Source organism: Ziziphus jujuba, chromosome 8, assembly GCF_031755915.1.
Source record: "Ziziphus jujuba cultivar Dongzao chromosome 8, ASM3175591v1".
In the NCBI taxonomy this organism is placed as follows: Eukaryota; Viridiplantae; Streptophyta; class Magnoliopsida; order Rosales; family Rhamnaceae; genus Ziziphus; species Ziziphus jujuba.
In genome coordinates, this window is record NC_083386.1 from 7,884,058 (window position 1) to 7,902,324 (window position 18,267).

The 18,267-nt window shown below is 34.2% G+C and overlaps 1 pseudogene; it reads right to left on the minus strand.

Moving 5' to 3' along the window:
* Positions 1-13,888: 13,888 nt before the first annotated feature.
* LOC107413115 (dnaJ protein homolog) lies at positions 13,889-16,974 on the minus strand (annotated as a pseudogene).
* Positions 16,975-18,267: the final 1,293 nt, after the last annotated feature.

An 18,267-nucleotide genomic window follows, 5' to 3' on the forward strand; every position in this document is an offset into this window, starting at 1 on the left:
AAAAGAAAAAAAAAAACTAGTGCATGACTAAACATAAACAAAACAACCTAAACAAAAATACAACCTTGTGAATGCTTATATTTGGACAAGGACACTGCACTTTTCTCTTGCATAAGTCATGAGGACGCCTAGAGAGAGATTTGAATCACTTGTAAGATGCAACAGTTGCTGGCCGGTTTAGGTAAAATTAGCATTTACTTTGTGTTTGTAAGATAGAGGAGCTAGTTTTATTAGAGAGATTGAAAATGTTGGCACGAGTTTCTCTTCCTTCACTTCAAGCAAAAAGAGTTTCTCTTGCTCCACATTGGGTGTAAAATCATAAAAGATTAGGGGCACAGATGAAAAAATGACTAAAGACAAAGATAACCATTTTGGAAAGGCCCAGACCATTAATATCACCAAAGAAAAGGGCAAGACCCATAAACCTATAAAAAAGAAAAAGGGCCAAGACCCAGAGAAGCCCAAAAAAATAAAAATAAAAATTAGAATCAGCGATTGCAATATAAAAGACCAACAAGAATCCACAATACCCACCAAAATAGGTGGCTAATGAAATATGCCCCTTCTCTTTCAAATTTTTTATATCTGCCCTTCTGTTCCTATTTTACCCTTCATTGAAATAAAATATTACTTTTTTCTTTCCTCCTTCCCCGAGAAGCACAATCCCTGCAATGCTTTCCTTCTTTCTTCTTCCCAAAGCCATACACAATCCCATTGAACTTTGAAGATAAAAAACTAATGAAAAATGTAGCGTCGCCAAACAGGGCTATTGGGCCAAATTCCCCTTAAACAATTATAGCATCGCCAAACAGACAGAACATTGACAATTTATGGACTAATAAACAAGTAGAATTGTAGAGCAAAGCATAATGCCTCATAAACCTTTAAGTTCACTCCTAGCCCAACACCTTGTGAGTCTCAAACAAATAGAAATTTCCAAAAGGGGAATTTGACCCAATGCCCATTTCAAAGAGGGCTTAATGAAATTTACCCTCTCCCTTTCAAAATTTTTTTATCTACCTTCTCATACCTATTTTATCCTTGATAAAATTAAAAATGATTTGAGTGTTTTTTTTTTTTTTTTTCATTCGAGAAGTCCACACCACAAACCCAAATCCCTACCTCTCTCTTCTTTCTTCCCACAAATAGGGATAATTATTAGAAATGGTTTGCTGGTAACTTGGCATCAGGAGGTGCTGCTGGTGCTTTTTCCCGTCTCTTTGTCTATTCATTGGACTATGCTCGTACCCATTTAGCTAATGATGCTAAGGCTGCAAAGAAAGGAGGAGAAAGACAATTCAATGGTTTGGTCGATGGCTCATTACCAATGGTGCAGGTTTCGCATATCCTATCCAATTGACACTGTTCGCAGAAGAATGATGATGACCTCTGGTGAAGCAGTGAAGTACAATTCTCTCAAATTTTGAAGAACGAGATTGCCAAGTCTCTTTTCAAGGGTGCCAGTGCTAACATTCTCCATGTAGTTGTAGGTGCTGATGTTCTTGTTGGTTATGATAATTTACAGCTGATTATGTTTTGGAAGAAGTATAGATTTAGTGGTGCTTAAGAACATATGTTCTATCCTTTTAGTGTTAGATGGTGATGAAAATCTGAGTTCTCAAAACCTTTTTTGGCCAATTTTTCATTAAAAAATTATCAATTTAGTAGTATTTAATCCCAAAACCAAATTTCTTTTTGAATCAAGCATTCAATCCATCAACAAGATTAATTAGAGGGTAGAAATTGCCACTATCATTGTTTTTCAGTTTTCAATTGCATGATTACCAACGGGTTGTCGGCAATTACCAATGGAACCGTCAGTAATCAATATTAGTTGTAAATTAAGTTGCTGGAAAAATTACCAATGGTTCCATCGGTAATTATCGAAATCCCATTGGTAATTCTAATTTGACCACTTTTTCAAAGAAAATCACCATAATTCAATCTGACAACTTCGATAATTTGTGTTTCCACCTAGGACATGCTAAACCTAACTATATTAATGATCCTCAACTAAAGAATCCAAAAAAAGATTGAAAAAAGTGGAAAATTTTCAAAAAAAGATGATTACTGATGGTGCATCGGTAATTACCATGCCGATGATTTCATCGATAATTACCATAACCCCGTTGGTAATCTCATTTGCATATTTTTTCAATTCGAAAACTTCGATAATGTATGTTTCCACCAAGAACATGCTAAATCTAACTTTATTAATGATCTTCAACTTTAAAATCCAAAAAAAAAATCAGAAAAAGTTTGAAAATTTCAAATCAAAATGATTACAATGGACCATCGGTAATTACCTATAAGACCATCGGTAATCCATATTAGGAGCTATAATCCTTGCTGGAAAAATTACCAATGGAAACATAGGTAATTATCGAAGCCCCATCGGTAATTAGAACTTTGACATATTTTTCAAAGCAAATCAAAACAGTTCAATTCGACAACTTCAATAATGTGTGTTTCCACTAAGAAAATGCTAAATCTAACTTTATTAATGATCCTCAACTAAAGAATCCACAAAAAGATAGGGAAAAAGTGGAAAATTTTCAAATAAAGATGATTATCGATGGTGCATTGGTAATTACCGAAACCCCATTTGTAACTACAAATTTGACATATTTTTCAAAGCAAATCAAAACAATTCAATTCGAAAACTTCAAACATGTGTGTTTCCACCAAGGCCATGCTAAATCTAACTTTATTAATGATCATCAACTAAAGAATCCAAAAATAAATAGGGAAAAAGTGTGAAAATTTTCAACTTTTTCCGATCTTTTTTTTGGATTCTAAAGTTGAGGATCATTAATAAAGTTAGATTTAGCATGTTCTTGATGGAAACACACATTATCAAAGTTTTCGGATTGAAAAAATATGCAAATGGCGATTACCAACGAGGTTTCGGTAATTACCGATGAAACCGTCGGCATTGGTAATTACTGATGCATTACCAGTAATCGTCTTTTTTTGAAATTTTCCCATGTTTTTTTATTTTTATTTTTTGGATTCTTTAGTTGAGGATCATTAATAAAGTTAGATTTAGCATGTCCTAGGTGGAAATACACATTATTGAAGTTGTCGGATTGAATTGTGATGATTTGCTTTGAAAAAGTGGTCAAATTGGAATTACCAATGGGATTTTGGTAATTACCGATGGAAACGTTGGTAATTTTTCCAGCAACTTAATTTACAACTGATATTGATTACCAACGATTCCATCGGTAATTACTGATGACCCGTCGGTAATCATTTTTTGTTGAAATTTTCTAACTTTTTCCAACCTTTTTTAGGATTGTATTATTGAGGATCATTAATGAAGTTAGTTTTTGTATGTTCTTGATGGAAACACACATTATTGAAGTTATCATATTGGAAAAAATATCCAAAATGAAATTATTGATGAGGTTTCGGTAATTACCGATGAAATCATTGGCATCGGTAATTACCACTGCACCATCAATAATCATCTTTTTTTTTTTAAATTTTCCCACTTTTTCCCTATCTTTTTGTGGATTCTTTAGTTAAGGATCACTAATAAAATTAGATTTAACATTTTCTTGGTGGAAACACACATTATCGAAGCTGTCAGATTGAATTGTTTTGATTTGCTTTCAAAAATATGTCAAGTTTCTAATTACCGATGGGGCTTCGGTAATTACCAATGTTTCTGTTGGTAATGTTTCCAGTAAGGATAATAGCTCCTACTTTGGATTACCAACGGTCTTATCGGAAATCATTTTGATTTGAAATTCTCAAACTTTTTCTGATCTTTTTTTTTATTCTAAAATTGAGGATCATAAATAAAGTTAAATTTAGCATGTTCTTCGTGGAAACACAAATTATTGAAGTTGTTGGATTGAAAAAATATGCAAATTGAAATTACCGATGCACCATCAGTAATCATCTTTATTTGAAAGTTTCCCACTTTTTTCAATCTTTTTTTGGAATCTTTAATGGAGGATCATTACAAAATTGAAATTTAGCATGTTTTTTGTGGAAACATACATTATCGAAGTTGTCGGATGGAATTGTGGTAATTTCCTTTGAAATAATGGACAAATGTCAAATATCGACGTTGTATCGGTAATTATCGAACGAAACCATTTGTAATTTTTTTAGCAAGCACATGGACTCCTATGTTGGATTCCCAACGGTTACTATCAGTAATTGTTGATTTTTTGTCATCGGTAATTGCCAATTCTTTTAAAAGTGTTATGAATCATTACAAATTAATACGCCTACTTTGGAAATGCTATGTGTGCCAAGAATAAATGATATTCCAACCAAAATTCAATAAGCACATTAAATAGCGTATTATCACTATTATCGAATAGCATCTTTGTAATAGTAAAAAACATACAACATACTGATCACGCAATATTGTTTTACCAAAACAATACGATAAATGACTTTTCCAACAAAACAATACATGAAACCAATGACTTTTTTACCAAATCACATGTTAAGCAGTTAGCTACTAATTACATTCTTATAACATTGCATAACACAAGCATACCACAACTAAACGAATAACAAAACTACACATACATAGTAAGATATACCGAATAACATACCCCCAGGGGCTTAACATTGCATAGAGAGATTTATGGTCCAGATGTTGAATGGTGTTGTTGGTTGGTAGTGCTATCAAGCGGTACGGCGGTCAAGCAAGATCATCTGCTGTGACCAATCTGTTTACACCTCCTGCATCTATATTGAAGATGCTCCTCTCCTTGAGATTGAATACGTTTCTTTCTTGGTCTTCCTGACTGTTTGCCAATCTCAGGTGGAAGTACGAGCTGATTTATGACATCATCTGGAGCATGCCACTAACATTTATCTCCAAGTGGATATATGGTCTTCGACTATGCGTCACGGAGAGACTCAACTGAGTAATGAGCCGAGCAAAAGGTATATGGAGAAATATGTCGATACTTACATGCTGCAATTGCATGGACAAAAGGAAATCCATCGATGCCGAATTCCTTGCATGATCTTTTCCAACTGGTTAGTAATAGGAGTTTCCATTGCAGCTGCATTATTTCCACGTTCATACCACCACTTTTGCAAGACATCACGAATATGATCTAGTAGTGCCAAAACGGGTTTATCCCTAGCATCAAGAAGCACAGAATTCATGCTCTCTGCGATGTTAGTGGTCATGATGTTGTATCTATTATCCGGAAAATGTGATCTAACCCACTAAGCAGGATATGCATCCTTGAGATATTGTATAACTTCAATACTAACCCCTTCTAAAATCTGCATGGTCTTATCAAATTCATCAACAATATATGCTCTAGCTGCATCATTAAAAGTTGATATAATCATATTGACATTACCTTTAAACTTCTTAGCATGTAAATTTGTACCAAGATGATATGTGGAGTGGCCATGGTGATTATTAGGGAAAACTGTCTGTATCGCTTGTGCAATATTCTTGTATCTGTCCGATATAAAAGCTATATTGGGATAATCACCAAACACTTCTTTGAATCTTTTAAAAAACCACGTGTAGGCCGCATCTGTCTCCCCAGGGCCTATTTCATTAAAAAAAAACCACATGCAAATACAAATGATGTTGAATCCCGATTGGACTGCATATGGTTATCAGTATGAGGATAATCAAGCACATCATCATTCTCATTACCAATTGGACTATTACCATGAGGAGAATTACCACGTTAACTATCACCAGCCAATAGTCCCGAATGTTGAGTTCAACATATGTCATGCAACCCATCTGCACTAAGATCAGTGTTACCCTCAACCTCATTTTGTTCCTCATTTTCATAAACATGGCTAAGATATTCATTCAAATCATTAATTTCGAAGCACTCATTGTCATGATATGTTCCACAGTTTGCACATCATTTTCAAAAATTTGATATTCGGTGAGTCGTGGGAGAGTTTCAGGAACATGATGTTCAAACGCTAAGGACTGCATGTCAGCATCAGGGGAACATATAGCTGTCTCCGAAACTTGACGTGGTGGGGCAACAGTCACCAATCCTGAACTTGGAGGTATGCTATTCATAACACATCCAGCAATATTATTAATGTGTGGGACTTAGGATAACACATCAACAATAAGTGGAGATCTATCTTGAGGTTTGTGTGAACTATACTTCTCTATAAAACATTATAGGTCATCATCAGTTTTCATAACATAAGACTCGCATGACAAATACACATGGTATATAAACTTAAAGGTCAATTGATGTTGTGTAGAATCCAGGTTAAGAGCATTGCAGACAGCATCTTCAGTTTAACCAAACTAGAATTCCTTTTAATACGTATAATCTTTGTTCTTTGATGTTGATACATCCACGTACCTTCATAACATAAATTCCATGTTCCATCATAAAAAAGTAAAACAGAAATTTGTGACATTGATCACAAAAAGGTTACCAATTGCAAACAGAATAATTATTTCTTGTCATGAGTTTCAATTAATTGGCGGGGTCTTAAGAAATCAAATATTTGCTCTACTAGATTTTTACATGGAATGCTTAATTATCATCCTGGAGCAAAATAAAAGAAAAATTATAATTGCATTTTCGATAATGCGTATAGGAAAATGCTAAAGAAATATGTTAAAATGTTAGCATATTGACTCCTAATAGAATAGCTAACAACACCTAACAACCATAGTGGATAAAGTACAATAAGATATTAGGTTTATAATACAGGATGAAAATATAACCTAACAGTAGTCAAAATTGATGCAATTTCAACAATGATTAAAAACAAAAACTCCCATAGAAGTTAGAATAAATGATAGAACCAAAATGTGAACAATATATGAAAACAAATACAGGGAAATATATATATATATATATATATATTTATATATACATACCAATCTTCATTTACTCTACTCCACAAACATACATTTTAATTACCAATGAAACCTGAAGTCTATGGGCTCCACAATGAAGTTTTGCAGAGTTTTTTTTTTTATCTAGTTGTTAGCAGACCAATAATAAAGATGAAGTGAGAAAATGGTAGTTTTGTGGAATGGTTGGTCAGTATGAAAGGAGACTAAAAGCTACATAACCAAGAAAAGAGAAAAAGATAGGGAGACACAAAGGATGAAATTGAATGTGATAAATGGGAAAGGAAAAGAGAGGGATACAAATAAATTAGGGTAGATATTAATAGTCAGAGAGAGAAATGGTAGATGGGTGAAATTTGCATTGTTCTTTAATTCATTTAATGCTTCATTGTATAAATATTTTGGATTTAACTATAATGTGTGTTTCCAGTCAACCAACTATAATATTTATAGTTTGGGAGTTATTTTTGGAATAATTTTTGGGATTTAATTATAATATTTATAATTCATTTAATGAGCATCTATAATGTGTGTTTCCAGTCAACCAACAAAGCTCAAATATACAAAAGATAGCGTATAATTACTCTCACAATATGAATTGGACATTCAATTCCTCTATTATAGGTGAAACAGCACCGGAAAGGGATAACTTGCTCTAAAATAAATATTTGTTTAACAATTGCGTTGGCAACTAGTGACAACCAATCCTTCTTTTGCATCCCATCCCTAGTGTGATTTGTACCTAAGGCTGGTTCTGGAAGCTTAGGAGGCACCTACTCAACAGGTAGATTAACTTCCCATGTCTCATTTGGAAATTCATAGAGACACAAATTCTCCTTCTCTATAAGCACAAGAAATAAATGAATACTCAATTAAAACCACAGAAATGTCACTATAAGCAAAGGTAATCGCAAATATATAGACAAATGTCACTAAAAGAAAAAAGTTTAAAATATTTGAGGCAGGTGAGCTATTTCTGGAAGAAAAATACATAAATTGGAGAAGTATCAATAAAGAAATGAGTAGAACTGTAAATTTCAGGTACAAACGAACCAGGATTTATGCTGCATCAATTTAAGTGCCCAACAAATTGGATGACCCATGAGCATATGATGTTACCTGATCAGAAAAAAATTTATAAGAAACTTGATATTTTATGTTTGCTTGCTAGCATAAAATCTTATTTAAAGACATGAAAGTGAATATGAGTAACAATGCCAAAAAAGATAGTGACATGTTATAGAATTGATAAATGACATGATTGTGTGCTAGTACAAAAATTCACACCTCTATATGTGATACGACACCCTTTGTTACTGAAATGGTGTCTCTTCTAAGGGGATATCCTACAACAGTTACCGAATCCTGCTCATAAGGAAGCCATGGAGTTCAGATTTCAAACAACCGATTTACTGATAGGAATAGTCAAATATATATATCAATCCACATACTTCAACCTCTGTATTTAACAATCACATAATAACTAAATTAATTCTAGATTTACACATTAGTGGAAATTGTATAGCTACATTAAGTTGGTACAGTTGATATTATTAACAATGAGATAGGAAATGGAAGGAATTCAATTCAATATGATGACATTACGTCAGTCATATACCAATATTAATAGATTTGAAATCAGATATGAATCAAGAAATGACAATTCAACAATTCAACCAATTTAACCAAGGCATGATCCAGAAGTTAAGGATACTAAATCACCTATAGTTTTTTATGTCTTTGGCAATTTATCTTTGTTATTAGTCAACAAGCTACAACTGTAACACTCCGTCCCGAAATACATCAGAAATTTCTCAAATTTGACCAAGGTTGACTGGGTTTGACCGTCGTTGACCGAGAAGGGGTCAAGTGTTGACTTTTTGCTCCTGATGGAATTTCACATTGACCGAGGTCCCATTACGAAGTACACATTATCACGAGTCCATCGACTAGTAGCACGTTGAAAACGGAGCTACGGTTTGAAAGTTATGAACAAAACAAATTGAGGTCCAAACTATCTAAGGAATGCCGAAGTTGACTTTTTGTTCATGCAAAGTTGAGCTTTGACTCATGCATGGTTGTGAAGTACTCATTGATACGAGTTCATAGACTAGCGATACGTCCGATTTGGACATGTGGTTTGAAAATTATGGACCTGTAGAGTTTTTCAAATACAGTATTATTTTAATATTATTTTTAAATATGTGAACAGTGTGTGCCATATGTCGTATTTTCAGCCAATCCCATGAATAAATAGTGTCACCCACGGGTGGCTTTTATTTTGGCAAAACACAGGAGCCGGGGAGAGGAGAGAAAAAGAAGGGAGGAGAGAGAGAGAGAGAGAGCTAGAGAGAGAAACACAATTGGCCAACTGCTGGTCACCCATTTTCGGCCACCAGAACAGTACACGTGCCACCCTAACTTGAAGCCCACCTGAAAACCGGCCTGCTAGGCAAAAATCACGGCCAACCGCCCGTCGTCGCCCCCGGATTGAGACTTTTTCCAGCGGCGGCGCCGATTGCTTCAAACCCAGATTTCTCTCTATTCCGATCTCCGTTTACCTCATCGCCGGTTTCGTTGAGTCACCCATTCCCCGATCTACCTTCCCACCAAAAATCACGGCCAGTGGCCACCGGACGCGCCGCCGGCGGTGGCGGATTCTGGTGACCACGGCGGCTCGTCGGGAAATCGACTTTCCGGCAAGTTTCCAGTTGCACCGCCCATCCTTTCCCACTAATTCCGACCCTCTGAACCCAAATCCGGTGTCCACTTTTCTCAATTCTTAACGGATTGTGAGAATCAAGGACTTGAATTTTGAGAGCTTTCCGCCGAGATCCCGGCCACCAAGGATCCAATCTCCGGGAGGTAAGCCTCAATCCGCGATCCTTGTTTCACAAGCTTCAATTCGATATATTACAAATAAATTTTGGTTAACGTTTGTGTTAAACCCCCCAGGTACCGGGTATTATTTATCCAAATAAAATATTAATTTATTTGATCCTGTGTAATATTGTTGTTTTAAGAGCATGTGTGAGCCATAGAATTGATCCTATGGAGGATCTTGTGTTAATTGTGTGCTCGAGGTGAGTGATCCACCTTCAAAACTATTTTGGATTGATAAATTTCATATATTTTATGATGAATATGTGTTTGGAAATTATATTCATGTATTAATTATTTATAAATTATATTTGGAGATTTTGATGCCACAATTGAATAAAATTATAGTATATTGTGCATTAAAATATAAATTGATTTTGGTAAATTATGGGAATTTTATTTTATGAAATTGTGGATTTAAGTTTATTTAAATTGTGGTTGCAATAAATTTTAGAATTATTTATGTTTAATAAAAATGTATTTATCCGTCGATGAATTGTGAGATCCAATTATATTTGATATTTAAAGGAATTGTGATTTTAGTATTAATTGATCTATTGTGGAATTTATTTGTGAGTTTATTTTTATTAATAAAAAATACATTTATATAAATTTATGCATTGTGGAAATTATTTTATGGTATTGAGGATTTGTGGAATTAAATTATATATGAAATTCATGTGGTTTTAATATTATTTTTGGTACAGCGTGATTTTAAAGATTTGAAGGAAAATATTTGTTTTAAAGTATTATGCTTCAAAAATATATTTATGCACTTGAAATATTATCTAGTTGATTTTATGATATGAGAAAAATTATATATTATTGATGGATTTATGCTGGTGTTATTAAAGAAAAATGTAGAATGGTGAATTTGAAAAATGGTATAATTCCCACGGTGAATTTTGGAAAAATTACGTATTTTAATAATAAACTTGGTTATTTGTTCTAGATGCACTCATACAGTACTGGTGTTCTGTACTGTGTATGTGGATGAGCGCGCAAGTTATAATGTCTCCTGTGAGTTACCATTGGACCGAGGATAGGCAAGTTTGATATTGGCCATAAGTCGCCCCCCTCCATGGCCGGGATGACGGTTTAAGCAGCGGCACTGTCGGGACACCGAAGCGACCTTATGCAAGTTTCTCTCTTTAACCTCCTGTCAGATGGTGCTCGAGACACTAGGTATCATAGGGCGTCACTAGTATATAGTGTGATGCGTTAAGTTATTTTTTCAATACGAATTTCAAACCAAGATGCTTTAAAATCATATTTAAATTAAATGTATTTAATTTGTTTTATTATCTATTTCCAATTAGTATTTTCTAAAATATAATTATTAATATTTTATGTCACTTATTTTAAATCAATGTTTTAAAATGCATCTTGCCGTATTTTTATTATACAGATTGGTTGAATATTTTAAAATGAACTTTTATAATATTTTTACTACTTATTTTACAGGACTGTTTGTAATTATTTAAATTATATTTTTGACATTGTTTATTTCAGTTTATTAAATCAAATTTTATAAATTATATATTGAATTTTTCTTTTATGTTGTATTTCTTTCATGCAAGTATCATAAATTTATTTTATTATATTTCATTATATTTTATTCGTATTTGGATTATTTAATTATTTATTAAATTAATTATTCCTTGATTGTTTTTTGGGCATAAAAGTTTGGGTTTTGCAAAAGTGTTTTAAAAGGGGAACCTTTCCAACAGAGTGAATGGTGAGGGTTTTGAGAGAAAATATTATTTTCTATTAATTATTATTTATTTACTTATTTATTCTTAATTAATCAAATATGCTATAATTATTATTACTATTATAATTGTATATTAGATTGGGTTACTCACTGAGATGATTAGCATCTCATGTTTTTAAATTCCGTTCCCCTAGGTACAAGGATTGGGAGACGTTGATCGTCCGGGGTGAGCCCGACGTCTCAATTCATTGTCGAAAGTCCAAGAAGCATTTCCTCCCTTTTTCCTCTTCATCTCGTATTGCTTCTCTATCTAACATAGTATTAATTTCATATTTATTTGTATAATACTCTGTATACTGTATTGGACACATTTTATTAAATACTGCATTAATTCCCTGTTATTATTTTGAAGTGCTGTAAATTTGTGGAAACAAATTGTAGTAATGTAGGAGGAATAAGGTGGTGTATATAGAAGTGTATTTTTCAGTGCAGAAAAATTTTGGCAAGTCCAACTCTTAGGGGAGGTTCTGCCGGATTTTCCATTGGAAGGTCCGGTAGGGTTTTTCTGGGATCAGGGCTTGTCTAGGGTTCCGGTGAGGAATTTTGGACAGATCCTGACAACAACAATTCAACCAAGACATCAAAAGGATCATCTATGATGATTTCTTAGTTCCTTATATAACAGATTTTAGGTTCTGCACAGAGATGAAAGGGATAATGAGAAAGGACAAAATCCATACACATTGCATAGAACAAATAACAGATTCCACCAAAGAAAGATAGCAATTTAAACCTGAAGACATGGCAAATGTCCTAAATAGAGAGGTTCAGCTTCTTTCCAAAATTCCTTGCTTTCTGCTAATAGCAAAGCTATATCACAATCAGCGCCTCTGGCTAAAACCTGCAATTCAATCACTGAAAAGAGTATAAGCTTCGAGACTTTATTAATGTTCAAAGGAAAGAAGAAAGGTACCAATTTAAAGAAACCACGTCAGAAAATCTCACCAAATTTTAAAGAGTGATATCATAATAAGAATCTCACAAATTGTTTTGCAAATGTGAAATGCAAATTGAAATTTAAAGAGGCCATAACATCAAGCCCTTGTTTTTCATTTCCCAATATCTACAACCTATGAGGGGCAGCAAGAACATAGTGAGATAACACAAATAATTATGATAGAGATATACCTTGGCAACATATTTGGTATTATCTCCCCTTCTTTTCACCTTAACCTAAAATCATACTAGGAAGGGGGAAAATTTTAATGGCACTCATTCAGTACCTTCCAATTAAAACATTGCCTTTCATTTTTCTTGTTTTCTCATAATTAAACCATCTTAAAACACTTGGTACTTGCTACTTCCTACCTCCTCTATGGCACCACAAAATAGCTTGAGCTTGACTAAATTATCTTCATATTTTGCATTAAAAAGAGCAAATTCCAAACTAATATTTCACTTCTACACAATCTTATCCGACCTAAACTAACAAGACATTGCTCTTTTTGCATTAAAAAGAGCAAATTCCAAACTAATATTTCACTTCCACATAATTTTATCCAACCTAAAAAAACAAGAAATTGAATTCTTAACAAAAAAAAAAATGTTGAACTTTTCAATACCTGCAGGTCCTTCAAATCATACTGCAACTCTTTCTTGTCCTTCCTTTGCATTCCAAATTTATAACCTGCTAATTGAGTTTTTCCTGTATCAGCACTGGCTTTGTAGCTTTCCGCATTCAAATAAGACCTTCCATCCTTTGATTAATGGCCGGCTCAGAATAGAAAGGGAAAAAAAATAAAATAAAACATAAAAAGGAAGAGAGGAAAAGACAAAAGAAAGGAATAAAAAAAATAATAAGAAAGACGTAAAATGTCTTGATGAAGGAGAAGAGAAGAAGTGAGGAAAAGACAAAAGAAAAGAAGGAAAAAAAAAAAAAAACTGGGTTTTGACAGGGGAAAAAAATTCCAGAAAGATGGTGGAAAAGAAAGGAAAAAGAAATAAGAAAGAAAAGGAAATGAGCAAAAGATGAAAGAAAGGAAGAAAAAAAGAAGAAGGAAAAGCTAGGTTTTGACAGGGGATAAAAAATTGCAAAGAGATGGTGGAAAGGAAAAAAAAAAAGAAAAAAAAGGAAGTGAGCAAAAGATGAAAGAAAGGAAAAAAAAAACAAAAAAAAGCTGGATTTTGATAGAGGAAAGAAAATTGCAGAGAGATGGTGGAATATTAAAAGAAAAGCTGAGTTTTGACATAAAGATATTTTAGGAATATTAAAAAATAAGAGGATAAAATAAAAAATATGAAAAAGGAAGGGGCATATTTCGTGAAGGCTTATCCACGGGAAAAAGCCAAATTCCCCGTTTCCAAAACCATAAAACCAACGCTCTAAAAGCCCTATAACAGAGGGCAGCAATGTGACATTACTTTTTTTTTTTTTTTTTTGGGTTTAGTTTCTAAAAGAATATGTTAATTAAGGCCACCACACTTCTTTTATCATATTGCTGAGCACAAAGCACCCTCTGGCCACCACCATGCATATCATCATCTTCCACATAAGCCTTCTTGGCCTGTTGAGCTTGCTTTCGACGTATCTCCTCCTCAATGTTAACATCATGGAGTGTCGTTTCTTCACACTCATCTGGCTCCATGTCAGTAAGCTGCACCGAGGTCCTGGGCAGTAGCACAGCCTCCAAAGACTTGCACTGATAGGGGTTAAGGGAGTCTGGAAATTCCACTGCAAAGTGAATATACAATTTACCTTTCATGAAGGGTCTCTGGCACATTGGCATCCCCCTCATCATTTATGGCCTTGATTTGATTTGTTTCTCAACAAAGAAAAATATCAGTATGATAGTTGATATTACAACCATTATTACCAAAAGCTGGAACCATACAACATAAATTGAAAGAAGATCAACCTAATAAACAAATTCATGCCAAAATATTACTACTATTCTCGCAACCATAAAAATTGAAAGAAGATCAACATAATAAACAAATTCATGCCAAAATATTACTACTATTCTCGCAACCATATGATTTCCAATTCTTGAAGATTACTTAACCGCTGATGTAGATCAGAGAATGAAAATATTGATTACACACGCCAACGATATAGAATTGAGATATTACCACCAAGGACAATAAAAAAAAAAAACAGAACCTACATTGAAGTACCTTCTAATTTTCAACCTCAACGAAAAGGACGTAAATGGATTGTAACCAGTAGCTAGACTTGGCCTATGCCATTGAGAAGCAACCCCCAGATTAAGGGGATGACAAGGACTAAAATTGGAATTTAGAATAGAGAACAATCAATGGTTGGGAAATGGTCACCCCCAATGTAGCCACTAAGATAGTAAAATTATACACAAGAAATTGAAAGACATTGAGAAGAGATGGCATTCAACTGATGGACATACAAAGCCATCATGCAGTATACATGTACTTAGAGGGTCTTTGTAAACCATATAAAACCTACATAATCATTGACCCTCAATAACCAATCAACTAATCAACCTAAATCACTGATTCTCTAAGGTACCTCTGAATTACTAAGTTCACAAACTAAAACAAATGGGACAGCTATAAAAGCAAATGCTCCTAATATAGGTGTTCATAAAATAGTACAGCAATCTGTAGTAACTTACGAGGCTTAACCACTTCTCCAGGTTGGGATTCTATGAGGAGCTGCTTTCCACCTAAATGTGTGCGTACAAATTGGAAGCCACAGAGAGCCTCTGTAAGCAATAAGGTGTGCTGATCATCATCCTTTCGCTTGAACTTAGGATGCTTCCTCTGTTGAGGAAAAAGCAATGTCTCCTGTTTAAGTTTCAGGCAGCAGAAAAAAGAATACACAAGAGGGGGGTCAATAACCACATAGAGAAGAAGAGTACAACAAAAAAAAAAAAAAAAAAACCTCATACGACGGACACCTGCATTAGTCACAAGCATCCAAAGCAGTGGTCTACGAAAAAAATTCAATCATTGCCTAAACATGGAAAACAAACGTCACTCAGATTCCAAGGATGAAAAAATAAGTTAAAAAAACACATTTTTCACTCTGCATTACCGCTTCATCAGCTTCTCTAGGGAATGTGATCCTTTATCCATTTTGCATACCCTTCTCGACAATAACCTCCAACACTTTCTTCTCCTGAACAACCTTCTCACCCTTGCATTGTGGACACCTGTCCTTGTCATTGATGGTCTCACCGGTACCCTTGCATTCATTGCAAGCATGCTGCATTTGTTGGATCATAGATGGTCCAAGATGTCTGATGGAGATTTTCATTCCAGAACCCTGACAGCCAGGACATTTCATTGAAGCACCAGACTTTGAGCCTTTGTAAGCAGCATGATATTTATTGAAAGAAGACATATAAGCACGAAAAATACAAAAAATCAGGTACTAACCCCTTACATTTGGAGCAGATTACGTTGCGAGAGAGAGAAAGCTTATTGGATGTCCCATTATATAGATCCTCCAATGAAACCTTGAAAGGATGTATCACATCTTTACCCCTCCTCTGCCTTCGGCCTCTGCTGCTTCCACCGCCTGCTCACAGCAATTTTATGGTCAGAATCATGTGTTCTGTACCACTACCACTTCATGCCAAATAAAAGAGGTCTATTTAACAGAAGAAGCCCATATACCACCAAATGTGTTTCCACCAAAGAAGGATTGGAATATGTCAAACGGGTCATGGCCACCACCTCCACCACCCATTCCTTCCTTGAGGGCATCCTCGCTATACTGATCATATATCTCATGCTTCTGAGGGTCACTCAGAAGGCCAACTCTTTAAACTGAATCACAAGCAGAAATTAACACAATTCATGAGCTTATTGTAAGCAGAAACTTAAATAATTCAGTGCCATCACACAAGCCATCAAAAACAGCTGTTTAGAATTCGACTCACAAAAGTTATCAAAGAGAACCAACAAAAGAAAAAAAAATTTAAAAAAAAATTAAAAGGGAAAAGGTCAGAATTTTAAAAGCTATTGGTTTGGGTAGCACAGGTGTATCGAAGAAACAACATTCCACAAAGGCATGAATTCATGTTTAGAAGAATAGTACAGTCAAAGAACTACATGTGATCGGTTAAAATCATTCTCAAAGTCAGAGGACTCGATATTATCTTGAACTTGCACTACTAAGATCATAAAACCCATTAATGGTGTTCATCATCATATATGGGTCTTAACGATCAGCAGCAACGAATGGATGATTCAACAACATCTTAGCCGTCCATCTTTTCCTTGGATCCCTAATGAAGCACTTCCTCAAGAAATCGTTGCCTTTGGCAGATGTATGGTGTGGCAATTCAGGTTCTTTGTTGCTCTAAGCAAGCAAACCAACCAAATCCATGTTCATCTTGCAAGGCCATGCATACTTCCCTTTCATCATACCGATCGCTATGCAACCGAGGAACCATATATCCAATGAAGCTTCGATCATCTCCCCAAACGCAATGGATTCAAGCAACAGATACAGCGGAGTTCCTCGAAGCCTGAAGTCATCACTATACTTCTTCATAAACTCAGCTTCTTTCTCTGGTTCTTTGGCCAATCCGAAGTCCAAAATCTTAAGTTGTGTACCATGTTTTAGGGCTTAAGGTCGCCATCAATCTCTTTAATTTGATCATCTCCATTGTTTCTCATTTTTTCTCTAAACTCAATTGCCTTCCTCCTAGCACCTTTTTCATTTTCAATTTTCCGATTTATGTCTCTCTTAATTAACCCTCCACACCAACAACTCCCAGCTCATCTACTTGACTAGCATTAAGTAGGCAAGGCTATAATAGGAACTCCATAATAGGAGATAGATATATGTGACCATGAGCAAACCATCGAAACATGAGAACACTAATTTTGCCATTCTTCAACGCTGTTGCGAAAAATAGAACAAAAACAATAGCAATAAAATAAAACAAAGCACACACAGATATACATGGAAAATTTTTTATGGGAAAAAATCACGGGTAAAAAGAGACAAAGCTTTTATTAATGAAGATTGATATAAAAAAAAAGTGAACAAATAAAACTGTAAAACTATTACATCCAAAAACCCCCAAAAATATATATATATATTGTACAGACAGAATAAACTTAAAAATTGGAAAGATCCGTACCTTCTGGACTACGGTCTCAGGCCTATCGGCTCTCAACCTCCATTACCACCATAGAGCCCATTTTTTCTCTCAAAATAAATTCACTAAACGGATCGCACCGCGAGCTTTTCGGGTCGGATCAACAAAAATTCGGATCACCAACTCTAACAGATTCCATTATGCATAATTTTGAGGGTGTGTAATATATTTATATGTATAAGTATACATGGACATTCACCCAAAAAAAAAAAAAGAGAAAAAAAGGAAATAAAATGGACAAATAATAATTCAACAAAAGGGAAGGGAGGGCAATGCAATTATTTGTGATTTCCTCATTTCAAAAAAAATATATATAATATATGATAAAGAAAATAATGTTTAATTAATTTTTAAAGTTATAAAATTTATGTGTGAAGGAAATAGATGAATCGGATATAAAGAAAAGAATATATTAGTCAATGATCAATTGAAAACCATAAAAGAACAAAAGAAAAAGAAAAAAAGTTCAAATTAAATTTTTTTTTTTTTTTTTTTTTTGAGAAAGACAATTGTTTGTTGAAGTGTGGCAATTTTGCCACTTGATGGCTCATGTCACCGACTAGCATGCACACCTTGGTATCAAATCCTTTCCTTTTATGAGTTTATATTTTTTGTATGTTTTTAATTTATGCAAGGTATATTTTGATAATGTTTTGTGCCTAAGTTATGTATGCAAAAGT